Raw genomic sequence first — 12,632 nt, forward strand, 5'->3', positions numbered from 1 at the left:
GATGCAAAGGTTCTTAGGAGTCCTTGTGCAGAACACCCTAAAAGTTAACTTGCAAGTTGAGTCGGTGGTGAGGAAGGCAAATGTCATGTTAGCATTCATTTCAAGAGGTCTAGAATACAAGAGCAGTGATTTGATGCTGAGGCTTTATGAAGCACTGGTGAGGCCTCACCTTGAGTATTGTGTACTGTTAGAAGAGATGTGCTGGCATTGGTGAGGGCCCAAAGGAGGTTCACAAGGATGATTCTAGGAATGAAAGAGTTATACGAGGAACGTTTGATGGCTCTGGATCTGCACTTGCTGGAATTTAGAAGGATGAGGGAGGATCTCATTGAAACCTTTCGAATGTTGAAAGGCCTAGACAGAGTAGATGTGGAAAGGATGTTTCCCACGGTGAGTGAGTCTAGGACAAGAGGGCACAGCCTCAGGATAGAGGGTTGTCCATTCAAAATAGAGATGCAGAGAAATTTCTTTAGCCCGAGAGTGGTGAATTTGTGCAATTTGTTGCCATGTGCGGCTGTGGAGGTCGGGTCATTGGGTGTACTTAAGGCAGAGATTAATGGGTTCTTGATTGGGCATGGCATCAAAGGTTATGGGGAGAAGGCTGGACACTAAGGTTGAGGAGGAGAAAAAAAACGATCAGCCATGATAGAGTGGTGGAGCAGACTCGATGGGCCAAATGGCCTAATTCTGCTCCTGTGTCTTATGGTCTTATGGTAATATGTTTTAATCCATTCATTTTTAGGAATGATTGAAACTGTTCTGCAACAAACTGTAGCCCATTGTCACCGACTTAAGTGTTCTGGAACACCAGTCCTTGAGAAAAGGATCTTAACACATCAAAAGTGTGTGAGGCTGTAGTGGAGGCTATTGGGGACACTTCTGACCACTTTGTAGCTGCATCCACTACTTTCCTGAAATTTGTGCCCATGAATGGTCCAGTAAAATCCACATGAATCCTCCGCCAAGGCAATGCAGGCTATTCCCAGGGATTGAGAGACACTGCTCTTGACATCTTCTGGACATGTTGGCATCCCAAACAGGGCATGGCAAGCTATTCGAGCTACCACCAACGCTTTAATTCTGAACATTGTCCAGGTGACCAGCATGTAGCTCCTCCAACACTTCAGCTCTCTGCTTCTTAGCTTGGATGGTGCAACAACTCTCAATCCCCACATAAGGCAACCTCTGTCAAGGGTCTGTTCATCCCAGTGCTGGTAAAGAAAGAGGGGGGAGCAGCACTTTGGCTGACTACAGTAAGTGATGCTTGGTTTAAAGAATTCACACTTCTTGTGTTGTGTTCTATAATTTTCCAATGAATTTTGAAGATGTTCCTTATCATCCTCACAGGTTTGCTAAGGCTATTGGGGAGAGTTTAAACTAGGATTGCTGGGGGGTGGGAACTGAACTGAAGAGACGGAGGAAGAGGCGGTTGGCTCACAAATAGAGAAAGCTTGGAGACAGTGCGAGAGGGAGGATAGGCAGGTGATAGAGAAGGGACGTGCTCTGACTGATGGTTTGAGATGAGTCTAATGCAAGGAGTACTATGAACCAATTGGATGAGCTTAGAATGTGGATCAGTACTTGGAGCTATGATGTTGTGGCCATTACAGAGACTTGGATAGCTAAGGGGTAGGAATGGTTACTTCGAGTGCCAGACTTTAGATGTTTAGAAAGAACAGGGAGGGAGGTAAAAGAGGTGGGGGCATGGCACTGCTGATCAGAGATAGTGTCATGGTTGCAGAAAAGGTGGACGTCATGGAGGGATTGCCTACTCAGTCTCTCTAGGTGGAAGTTACGAACAGGAAGGGGTCAATATCTCTACGGGGTGTTTTTTTATCGACCACCCAATAGTAACAAGGACACTGAGGAGCAGATAGGGAGACAGATTCTGGAAAGGTGTAATAATAACAGGGTTGTTGTCGTGGGAGATTTTAATTTCCCAAATATTGATTGGCATCTCCCTAGAGCAAGGGGTTTAGATGGGGAGGGGTTTTTTAGGTGTGTTCAGGAAGGTTTCTTGACACAATATGTAGAAGAGAGGCTATACTGTATTGGGGAAATGAACCTGGTCAGGTGTCAGGTCTTTCAGTGGGAGAGCATTTTGGAGATAGTGATCACAATTCTATCTCCTTTACCATAGCATTGGGGAGGGATAGGAACAGATAAGTTAGGAAAGTGTTTAATTGCAGTAAGGGGAAGTATGAGGCTATCAGGCAGGAACTTGGAAGCATAAATTGGGAACAGATGTTTTCTGGAAAATGTACAGAAGAAATATGGTAAATATTCAGGGAATATTTGTGTGGAGTTCTGCATAGGTACGTTCCAAGGAGACAGGGAAAGGATGGTAGGGTACAGGAACCATGGTGCACAAAGGCTGTTGTAAATCTAGTCAAGATGGAAAGCTTACGAAAGGTTTAAAAAACTAAGTAATGATAGAGATCTAGAAGATTATAAGGCTAGCAGGAAGGAGCTTAATGAAATTCTGAGAGCCAGAAGGGGCCATGAGAAGGCCTTGGCCCCAAGGCATTCCACAAGTATGTGAAGTGCAAGAGGATAAGACTTAAGAGAATAGGACCAGTCAAGTGTGACAGTGGAAAAGTGTGTTTGTAACTGAAGGAGATAGAAGAGATACTTAATGAATACTTTGCTTCAGTATTCACTATGGAAAAAGATCTTGACGATTGTAGGGATGACTTACAGCGGACTGAAAAGCTTGAGCGTGTAGATATTAAGAAAGAGGATGTGCTGAAAGTGAGACACATTTAAAGAGCATGTTGGGCGGACAAATGTAAATGGACTGCACGGGGAAGAGTAAAAGATAAAATGTCAAGCTGCAGTTTTAAAATGAGCACTAATCTTCATGCTGTTTAAAATGTTGATAATGATGAGACTGACACAGGACAGAGTATCCTTGAGATTTATAATGTGAAAGTAATATGGCTTACGTCAGAAATGAGTGGCAAATTAATTCAAATGGAATTGGACACTGGCTCAGCTGTTTGTCATTGTGCAAAATGAATTTGAATGGCATTTCAAAACTACTGAACTGAAGCCTGCAGATATCCAACTAACAACTTATACTGGAGAAAGGATGACTCCAGCGCGAATGACATTTGTAACAGTGAAATACAACAACAAATAAGCGACATGGGGCTTGCATGTGCTAAAACAGGATCGTGGTGACATGATTGGCTGAAATAACTTCAACCTGATTGAAGACAGATCCATCATTTGCATATCACATCCTCTGCAATAGAGTTAACTGAAAGCTAATTAAGAAAGGTACTGGATGATTCCACAGATGTGTTCAAGGATGGCAAAACATATCAAGGGTAAAATATTGTTAAATGAGAATGCCATCCGGTTGCTTATGCCATCTTTGATAAAGTAGCCAGTGAGCCAGATCACAGGGAGGCTGAAGGAATCTTTTCCCAAGGTTGAGTGCAGCCCATGGGCATTGCCAGTGGTCCCAGTAGCCAAGAAGAATGGGTCTGTCAGGATCTGTGACCTTTCTGCAGGGAAGCACTTCAGCAAAGTAGACAGCTGGAGCCTTCCTACAGATGGAGATGGAAGAAGAGTCCAAACTATTTCTCACTATAAACGCTCACAAAGGGGCTTTATCGCTATTATAGGTTTGTTTTTGGAGTACGATCTGCACCTGCACTCAGGCAGAAAGCTATAGGCCAGATGCCTCAAGGCTGCCCAGGCAGTCAGTGTTCCCTGGATGACATCACTGTAACATAGAAACATAGAAAACCTACAGCACGATACAGGCCCTTCAGCCCACAAAGCTGTGCCGAACTTGTCCCTACCTTAGAACAACCTAGGCTTTACCCATAGCCCTCTATTTTTCTAAGCTCCATGTAGGAGTCAGGAGTCTCTTAAAAGACACTATTGTTTCCTCCACCGCCGCCGCCGCCGGCAGCCCATTCCACGCACTCACCACTCTGCGTAAAAAAAAACTCACCCCTGACATCTCCTCTGTACCTACTTCCAAGCACCTTAAAACTGTGACCTCTCGTGCTGGCAATTTCAGCCCTGGGGAAAAGCCTCTGACTATCCACACGATCATTGCCACTCATTACCTTGTACACCTCTATCAGGTCACCTCTCATCCTCTGTTGCTCCAAGGAGAAAAGGCCAAGTTCACTCAACCTGTTCTCATAAGGCATGCTCCTCAATGCAGGCAACATCCTTGCAAATCTCCTCTGCACCCTTTCTATGGTTTCCACATCCTTCCTGTAGTGAGGCAACCAGAACTGTCCTCAGTACTCCAAGTGGGGTCTGACCAGGGTCCTATAGAGCTGCAACATTACCTCTCGGCTCCTAAACTCAATCCCAGGATTGATGAAGGCCAATGCACCGTATGCCTTCTTAACCACAGAGTCAACCTGCGCAGCAGCTTTGAGCGTCCTATGGACTCGGACCCCAAGATCCCTCTGATCCTCCACACTGCCAAGAATCTTACCATTAATACTATATTCTGCCATTATATTTGAGCTACCAAAATGAACTACTTCACACTTATCTGGGTTGAACTCTACCTGCTACTTCTCAGCCCAGTTTTGCATCCTATCAATGTCCCACTGTAACCTCTGACAGCCTTCCACACTATCCACAACACCCACAACCTTAACGTCATCAGCAAATTTACTAACCCAGCCCTCCACTTCCTCATCCAGGTCATTTAAAAAAATCACGAAGAGTAAAGGTCCCCTAACAAATCCCTGAGGCACACCACTGGTCACCGACCTTCATGCAGAATATGACCCATCTACAACCACTCTTTGCCTTCTGTGGGCAAGCCAGTTCTGGATACAAAAAGCAATGTCCCCTTGGCTCCCATACTTTCTCAATAAGTCCGGTACGGGGTACCTTATCAAATGCCTTGCTGAAATCCATATACACTACATCTACTATTCTACGTTCATCAATGTGTTTAGTCACATCCTCAAAAAATTCAATCAGGCTCACTAAGGCACGACCTGCCTTTGACAAAGCTATGCTGACTATTTCTAATCGTATTATGCCTCTTCAAATGTACATAAATCCTGCCTCTCAGGATCTTCTCCATCAACTTACCAATCATTGATTAAGACTCGCTGGCCTATAATTTCCTGGGCATCTCTACTCCCTTTCTTGAATAAGGGAACAACATCCACAACCCTCCAATCCTTTGGAACCTCTCCTGTCCACATTGATGATCCAAAGATCATCGCCAGAGGCTCAGCAATCACCTCCCTCGCTTCCCACAGTAGCCTGGGGTACATCCCAGCCGGTCTCAGAAGACTTATCCAACTTAATGCTTTCCAAAAGCTGGAGCAGATTCTCTTCCTTAATATCTACATGCTCAAGCTTTTCAGTCCGCTACAAGTCATCCCTACAATCGCCAAGATCCTTTTCCATAGTGAATACTGAAGCAAAGTATTCATTAAGTATCTCTGCTATCTCCTCCAGTTCCATACACACTTTTCCACTGTCACATTTGACTGGTCCTATTCTCTTAAGTCTTATCCTCTTGCTCTTCACATACTTGCAGAATGCCTTGGGGCCAAGGTTTTCCCATGGCCCCTTCTGGCTCTCAGAATTTCATTCAGCTCCTTCCTGCTAGCCTTATAATCTTCTAGATCTCTATTATTACTTAGTTTTTTAAACCTTTCGTAAGCTTTCCATCTTGACTAGATTTACAACAGCCTTTGTACCCCTTGGTTCCTGTACCCTACCATCCTTTCCCTGTCTCCTTGGAACGTACCTATGCAGAACTCCACACAAATATTCCCTGAATATTTGCCAGATTTCTTCTGTACATTTTCCAGAGAACATCTGTTCCCAATTTATGCTTCCAAGTTCCTGCCTGATAGCCTCATATTTCCCCTTACTCCAATTAAACACTTTCCTAACTTGTCTGTTCCTATCCCTCTCCAATGCTATGGTAAAGGAGATAGAATTGTGATCACTATCTTCAAAATGCTCTCCCACTGAGAGATCTGACACCTGACCAGGTTCATTTCCCCAATACAGTACAGCCTCTCCTCTACATATTGTGTCAAGAAACTTTCCTGAACACATCTAACAAGCTCCATCCCATCTAAACTCCTCACTGTAGGGAGATGCCAATTGATATTTGGGAGATTAAAATCTCCCACGCAACAACCTTGTTATTATTACACTTTTGCAGAATCTGTCTCCCTATCTGATCCTCAGTGTCCCTGTTACAATGTCCCAGGTCTATAAAAACACCCAGAGTTATTAACCCCTTTCTATCCCTAACTTCCACCCACAGAGACTCCGTAGACAACTCCTTCATGACTTCCTCCTTTTCTGCAGCCGTGACACTATCTCTGATCAACAGTCCCATGCCCCCACCTCTTTTGCCCCCCCCCGTCCATTCTGAAACATCTAAAGCCTGGCACTCGAAGTAGCCATTCCTGCCCCTGCACCATCCAAGACTCTGTAATGGCCACAACATCATAGCTCCAAGTGCTGATCCACGCTCTAAGCTCATTCGCTTTGTTTACGATACTCGTTCCATTAAAATAGACACATCTGAAACCATCAGTCTGAGCACATCCCTTCTTTAGCACCTGCCTATCCTCCCTCTCACACTGTCTACAAGCTCTCTATTTGTGAGCCACCCTCCCTTTCCTCCGTCACATCAGTTCGGTTCCCATCTCCCAGCAATTCTAGTTTAAGCTCTCCCCAGCAGCCTTAGCAAACCTCCCACCAGGATATTGGTCCTCCAGCATTCAAGTGCAACCTGTGGTTTTTGTACAGGTCACACCTGTCCTAATAGAGGTCCCAATGATCCAAAACTCTGAATCCCTGCCCCCTGTTCCAATCCCTCAGCCACGCATTTATCCTCCACCTCATTCTATTCCTATACTCACTGTCACATGGCACAGGCAGTAATCCTGAAATCACTACCATTGTGGTCCTGCTTCTCAACTTCCTTCCAAACTGCCTGTAGTCTGCTTTCAGGACCTCCTCCCTTTTCCCATCTACATCATTGGTACCAATATGTACCATGACCTCTGGCTGTTCTCCCTCCCACTTCAAGATATCATGGACATGATCAGGAACATCCCAGACCCTGGCACCTGGGAGGCAAACTACCATCCACATTTCTTTCCTGCGTCCACAGAATCGCTTGTCTAACCCCCTAACTATAGAGTTCCCTATCACTGCTGCCATCTTCTTCCTTTCCCTACCCCTCTGAGCTGCAGGGGCAGATTCTGTGCCGGAGATGCGGCCTCTGTTGTTTCCCCCAGGTAGGCCGTCTCCATTTTCTGCAAGTTTAATCATTACATTTGCATTATTCTGGGGTATGTGAGTCCCTACCACAACAATAACACAGGTTTTTCAGCCAGGCCAGTTCACATTTTGATGTTGCAATTTTTTTTCCATGCTCATTTTCATTCCTGACTGCAACTTAGTTGCATCTCTGCTGTTTCCATTGAGCAATTTCCAAGAGCCATTTCAATCACTCTTTTAAATGTGATTTGTGCTTCAGTTACAAGCCATTTCTGAATGTTTTCTGGTAAACTAAATGATCTCTAAATGCATCAATAAGATCATCACTGAACTGACAATGCCCAGTCTCTTCCATTCAGCCATGCAAGCTGAAATGGACTCCCTTCCTTTTGATTCTACTTATGAAACCTAAAGCATTCTGCTATCAGCAATTGTTTTGGTTTCAAATGTTCCTGCATTATGCTCCTGATAGCAGCAGAGCTCATTTTGGCTGGCTTGGTTGGAACTGCTAAATTTCTAACTAGACCATATGCTTTTCCAACCAATGCACTTAGTAAAACTGTCACTTGCTATTCAGCTATTCATTTGCTTATAAATTCTGCTCAATTTGCTCAGTATCCAATATCTAGCTATCTTTTGTAGAATCAAACACATTTAATGTAGCCAGACATTTCTGTTCTTTTTTAAATTATCATCACCTCATTGTTTATGAACCTCTAAACTTCACCTGGTTTCTGCCTTTTTATTTAAAACCCAATCATTGTTCCCTTTCAGAAAAAAACCCATGTGCTGCACTTTAAAATAAACCTTGAATGTCTTTTTCTCCCTTTGCAAAGACAACAGGTGCTGTGCTTCAACAAGTAGGTAGTCACCTTGGGTTCATCTTAAATCATATTCTTCACCACTGTTACATTTTGTAACTTCAAAGCGTAAAACTAATCAAAGAAAAACAAGGAAGCCTGAGAGATGGATGGAAACTTTATTTTAACTTTTAGCGAGGCAACACTTAAGATGTGATGGCGTGATGATATGTGCCATTCACACATTTTTATACAACTGGCACACCAATTGTGAGTTGTTGAGCTACAAGAGATGAGGCAGTGCACAGGTCTGGGAGCGACGTTTAAAAGGGGAAAGCTTCGCGGGAACTCAGCTATAACTGGAGCACCAGTTCAGAGTTGGAGAGAAGGGAAGGTTCAGGTTTAGGTTTCAAAGGGAGACACTGCCTAGCGGAGCAGTCATCAACAGAATGGTCTGAGGCAGAGTGGTAGGGCTAGTACTAATCCTGGGATTCTTCCAGTCTCCCAGATGGCCACATCTGCGCCAAGTGCAACGAGATACAGCTCCTGAGAGACCACGTTAGGGATCTGGAGCTGTGGCTTGATGATCTACAGCTTATTAGGGAAAGTGAGCAGGAGATAAATAGGAGCTACAAGGAGTTATTCACCCCAAGGCTGCAGGAGGTAGACCGTCAGGAAAGGGATGGGAAGAGCTCAGATAGTAGAGACCACACCTGTGGCCATCCCCCTCAGTAATTGTTATCTCATTTTGAATGCTATTGGGGGGGGGGGGGGGGGGGTGACCTGACAGAGGACGACCACGATGATCAGGTCTCTGGCACTGAGCCTGGTTCCGTAGTGCAGAAGGGAGAGAAGGAGATGAGGAATGTGGTAGTCACAGGGGATACCATAGTGAGGGGAACAGACAGGCGGTTCTGTCAGCCTGATAGAGATACCCACATAGTGTGTTTCCTCCCAGGTGCCAGGGTACAGGATGTCTCAGATCAGGTGCAGAGTATTCTGAAGGGACAGGGTGAACAGCCAGAAGTCTTGGTACACATTGGTACCAATGACATAGGTAGAAGGGAGGCGGTCCTGAAGAGAGAATTCAGGGAGTTGGGTAGGAAGCTGAAAAGCAGGACCTCCAGGGTAGTAAGCTCAGGATTGCTGCTTGTGTCACGTGCTAACGAGCGCAAGAATAACAATCAGGCATATTAATGCGTAACTAAGAGACTGGTGTAGGGGGCAGGGCTTCCGGTTCCTGGATCATTGGGTCCTCTTCTGGGGGAGGTACGACCTGTACAAAAAGGACGGGTTACACCTGAACCCAAAAGGGTCCAATATCCCAGCAGGCAGGTTTAATACAACACACATAAAAATTGCTGGTGAACGCAGCAGGCCAGGCAGCATCTATTGGAAGAAGTACAGTCGACATTTTGGGCCGAGACTCTTCGTCAGGACTAACTGAAAAAAGAGCTAGTAAGAGACGAAGGGTCTCGGCCCAAAACGTCCACTGTACCTCTTCCAATAGATGCTGCCTGGCCTGCTGCGTTCACCAGCAACTTTTGTGTGTGTTGCTTGAAATTCCAGCATCTGCAGATTTCCTCATGTTTGCGTTTTTAAAGGCAGGTTAAATAGTGCAGTTAGGGAGGGTTTAAACTAATTTGGCAGGGGAATGGGAACTGGAGTGTTAGGACTGAGGAAGGAGAAAACAGAAATAAATCAAAGATAGCACGCAACAGAGATGATAGAAAGGACAGGCAGGAAATGCAGCATGATCACATCCAGTGGGATGAGTTACAGGGCAATAGAGGTGTAGTGCAGTTAAAACAGAAAGCTACAGATAAGGACTGAAAGTGTTGTATTTGAATGCACACAGCACAAGAAATAAAATGGATGATCTTGAAATTCAGCTATAGATTGGCAAGTATGACATTGTGGCCATCTCTGAAACTTGGCTAAAGGATGCTGCCATTGGGAGCTGAACATTCAAGGATATAAGGTGTATCCGAAAGATGAGTTAGTAGGCAGAGGGGGTGATGTGGCCCTGTGTATAAGAAATATTAAATCATTACAAAGGGATGACATAGGATCGGAAGGTGTAGTCTCCATGGATTGAGTTAAGAAATGATAAGGGTACAAGGACCCTAATGGCAGTTATATACAGGCCTCCAAACAGCAGCTGGGATGTGGATTACAAATTACAGCGGGAGATAGAAAAGGCGTGTCAGAAAGGCAATGTCTTGATAATCGTTGGGGATTTTAACATGAAAGTGGATTGGGAAAACCAGGCCAGTACTGAACCTCAAGAGAGAATTTGTAGAATGTCTAGGGGATGGCTTTTTAGAACAGGTTGTTGTCGAGCCCACTAGGGGATCGGCTGTGCTGGATTGGGTGCTGTGCAATGATCCGGAGGTGATGAGAGCTAAAAGTTAAGGAACCCTAAGGGAACAGTGATCACAGTATGATCGAGTGCACTTCAAAGTTTAAGAAACTAAATTCCAATGTGTCAGTATTCCTGTGGAATAAAGGAAATTACAATGGCTTGAGAGGGGAACAGGCCAAGGTTGACTGGAAAGGGACACTGGCAGGAAGGACAGCAGAGTAGCAATGGCTGGAGTTTCTGCAAAAAAAAAAGTGAAGTGCAAGGTAAATATATTCCAAATAAGAAGAAATTTTTGAATGGAAGGACATTACCATGGCTGACACGTGAAGTTAGAGCCAAAGTAAAAACAAAAGAGAGGGCATGCAAGGAAGACAAAGCTAGTGGGAAGATAAGAAAGTTTTTTTAAAACTTGCAAAAGGAAATAAAGGTCATTAGGAAGGAAGAGATGAATTATGAAAGGAAGCTGGCAACTAATATCAAAAAAGATACTAAAAGCTTTTTTAAGTATATAAAGGGCAAAAAGAGAGTCGAGCGTAGATATTGGACCAATAGAAAATGATGCTGAAGATATTGTAATGAGAGACACAGATGGAAGAGGAACTGAATGCAAATTTTGCATCAGTCTTCACAGTGGAAGACATCTGCAGTATACCGGATATTCAAGAGTGTCAGGGAAGTTAAGTAAGTGCAATGAAAATTACGACTGAGAAGGTGCTCAAGAAGCTTAATGGTCTTACATACAACCCGTAATGAATTATATAAACAAAAGAATGCTTAATCAAATATATTTACATCACTCAAATACTATCAAAACATCACATCTACAATTTCTTTAGTAAGTAGACTGTAATAATTTCTACATTGGACTACAAAGTGAGTTTGTTTTACAGATGTTCTTAAATCAGATTTGACATTGTTCTACGGTAGTGCATGGTACACTATTGTACTGGGCAGCTGCTGAGTCGGTCCATAACTACAAGACCATAGTCCCAAAGCTCTCCAGGAGAAATAGCTTAGATGTGAAAAGCAGAGAAATTGTGGCTGAGCACAAATGTAACAAACTACAAATTTCCCAACACTGGGTGAAGGATCCATCAAATAATTCAATACATTTTTGACTATGATTGCTTTAGTTTAATAAATGTCCATGGAGAGAATTAGGAGTTCCAACTTACTGGGAGTGCACGTAACTGATAATCTCACCTGGTCCTTCAACACCACCTCTTCAGCCAAGAAAGCACCACTGAGAGTGCCCTGACCAGCTGCATCACCACCTGGTGCAGAACTCCAAGGCATTTTAGCATCTTGGATGTTGATCAATTAGAAATGATTTTAAAGTCCTCTTCCTTGTTTTTACAGCTCTTAATAGTCTGGGACCATTATAATTCTGCTTGAGCTCTCAGGTCTTCTTCTGCTGTTCTAAATTTAAACACTCTCCCTCATAAGGTAATTGGCAGGTCAGCTTTTTTTGAACCACGCTCCTAAACTGCGGAATTTTAAAGACTAAAACTATAAAGATTACAGACTCAGTTGACCCTTTTCTAAACACCGGCTCAAAACTTATTCATTTAAACTTGCTTTTAACTAACACATTCATGTCTTTAATTTTCATGCTTTTAATTTTTGTGTTTGCACTTTTATCCCATTGTAAAGCTCTTTGAGCTACATTATTTGTATGAAAACTGCTTTATAAATAAAGTTATTATTATCTGACCCTAAGTCCCGACAAAAGATTGCAAGGACTGCTGAGGATCATCTGGGTCTCCCTTTCACCCATCCGAGATATTTATCAGGAGCACTGCTTTTGCAGGACCCTTAGCATTGTCAATGATCCCTCCCACCTGTCCAACATACTCTTTGACCTCCTGACATCAGGCAGGAGATACCATTAGCATCAGGACAAGGACTGATATGTTGGGAAACACTTCTTCCCCCATTCTGTGGGGCTATTGAACTCTTTGCCAGCTCCTAGGTCTGATCAACTGAAGTACCAGTTTACTTTTGGACTTGTGTCATAAATGCACATTATTTGTGGAAATATTACTTTGTGCACTGTGAGAGTTATATGGACACTGTTGTGTAACTTAGTTCAGAGGAACTTTGTTTTGTTTGGTGGTATACATGTATACCATTGAATAACAGTAAACCTGAACTTGAAATGTGCGCTAGATGTGTATATTTATTACTCTAAAGCAATCTCAAATAAAACAAACACT

Source organism: Mobula birostris, chromosome 31 (assembly GCF_030028105.1).
Source record: "Mobula birostris isolate sMobBir1 chromosome 31, sMobBir1.hap1, whole genome shotgun sequence".
In the NCBI taxonomy this organism is placed as follows: Eukaryota; Metazoa; Chordata; class Chondrichthyes; order Myliobatiformes; family Myliobatidae; genus Mobula; species Mobula birostris.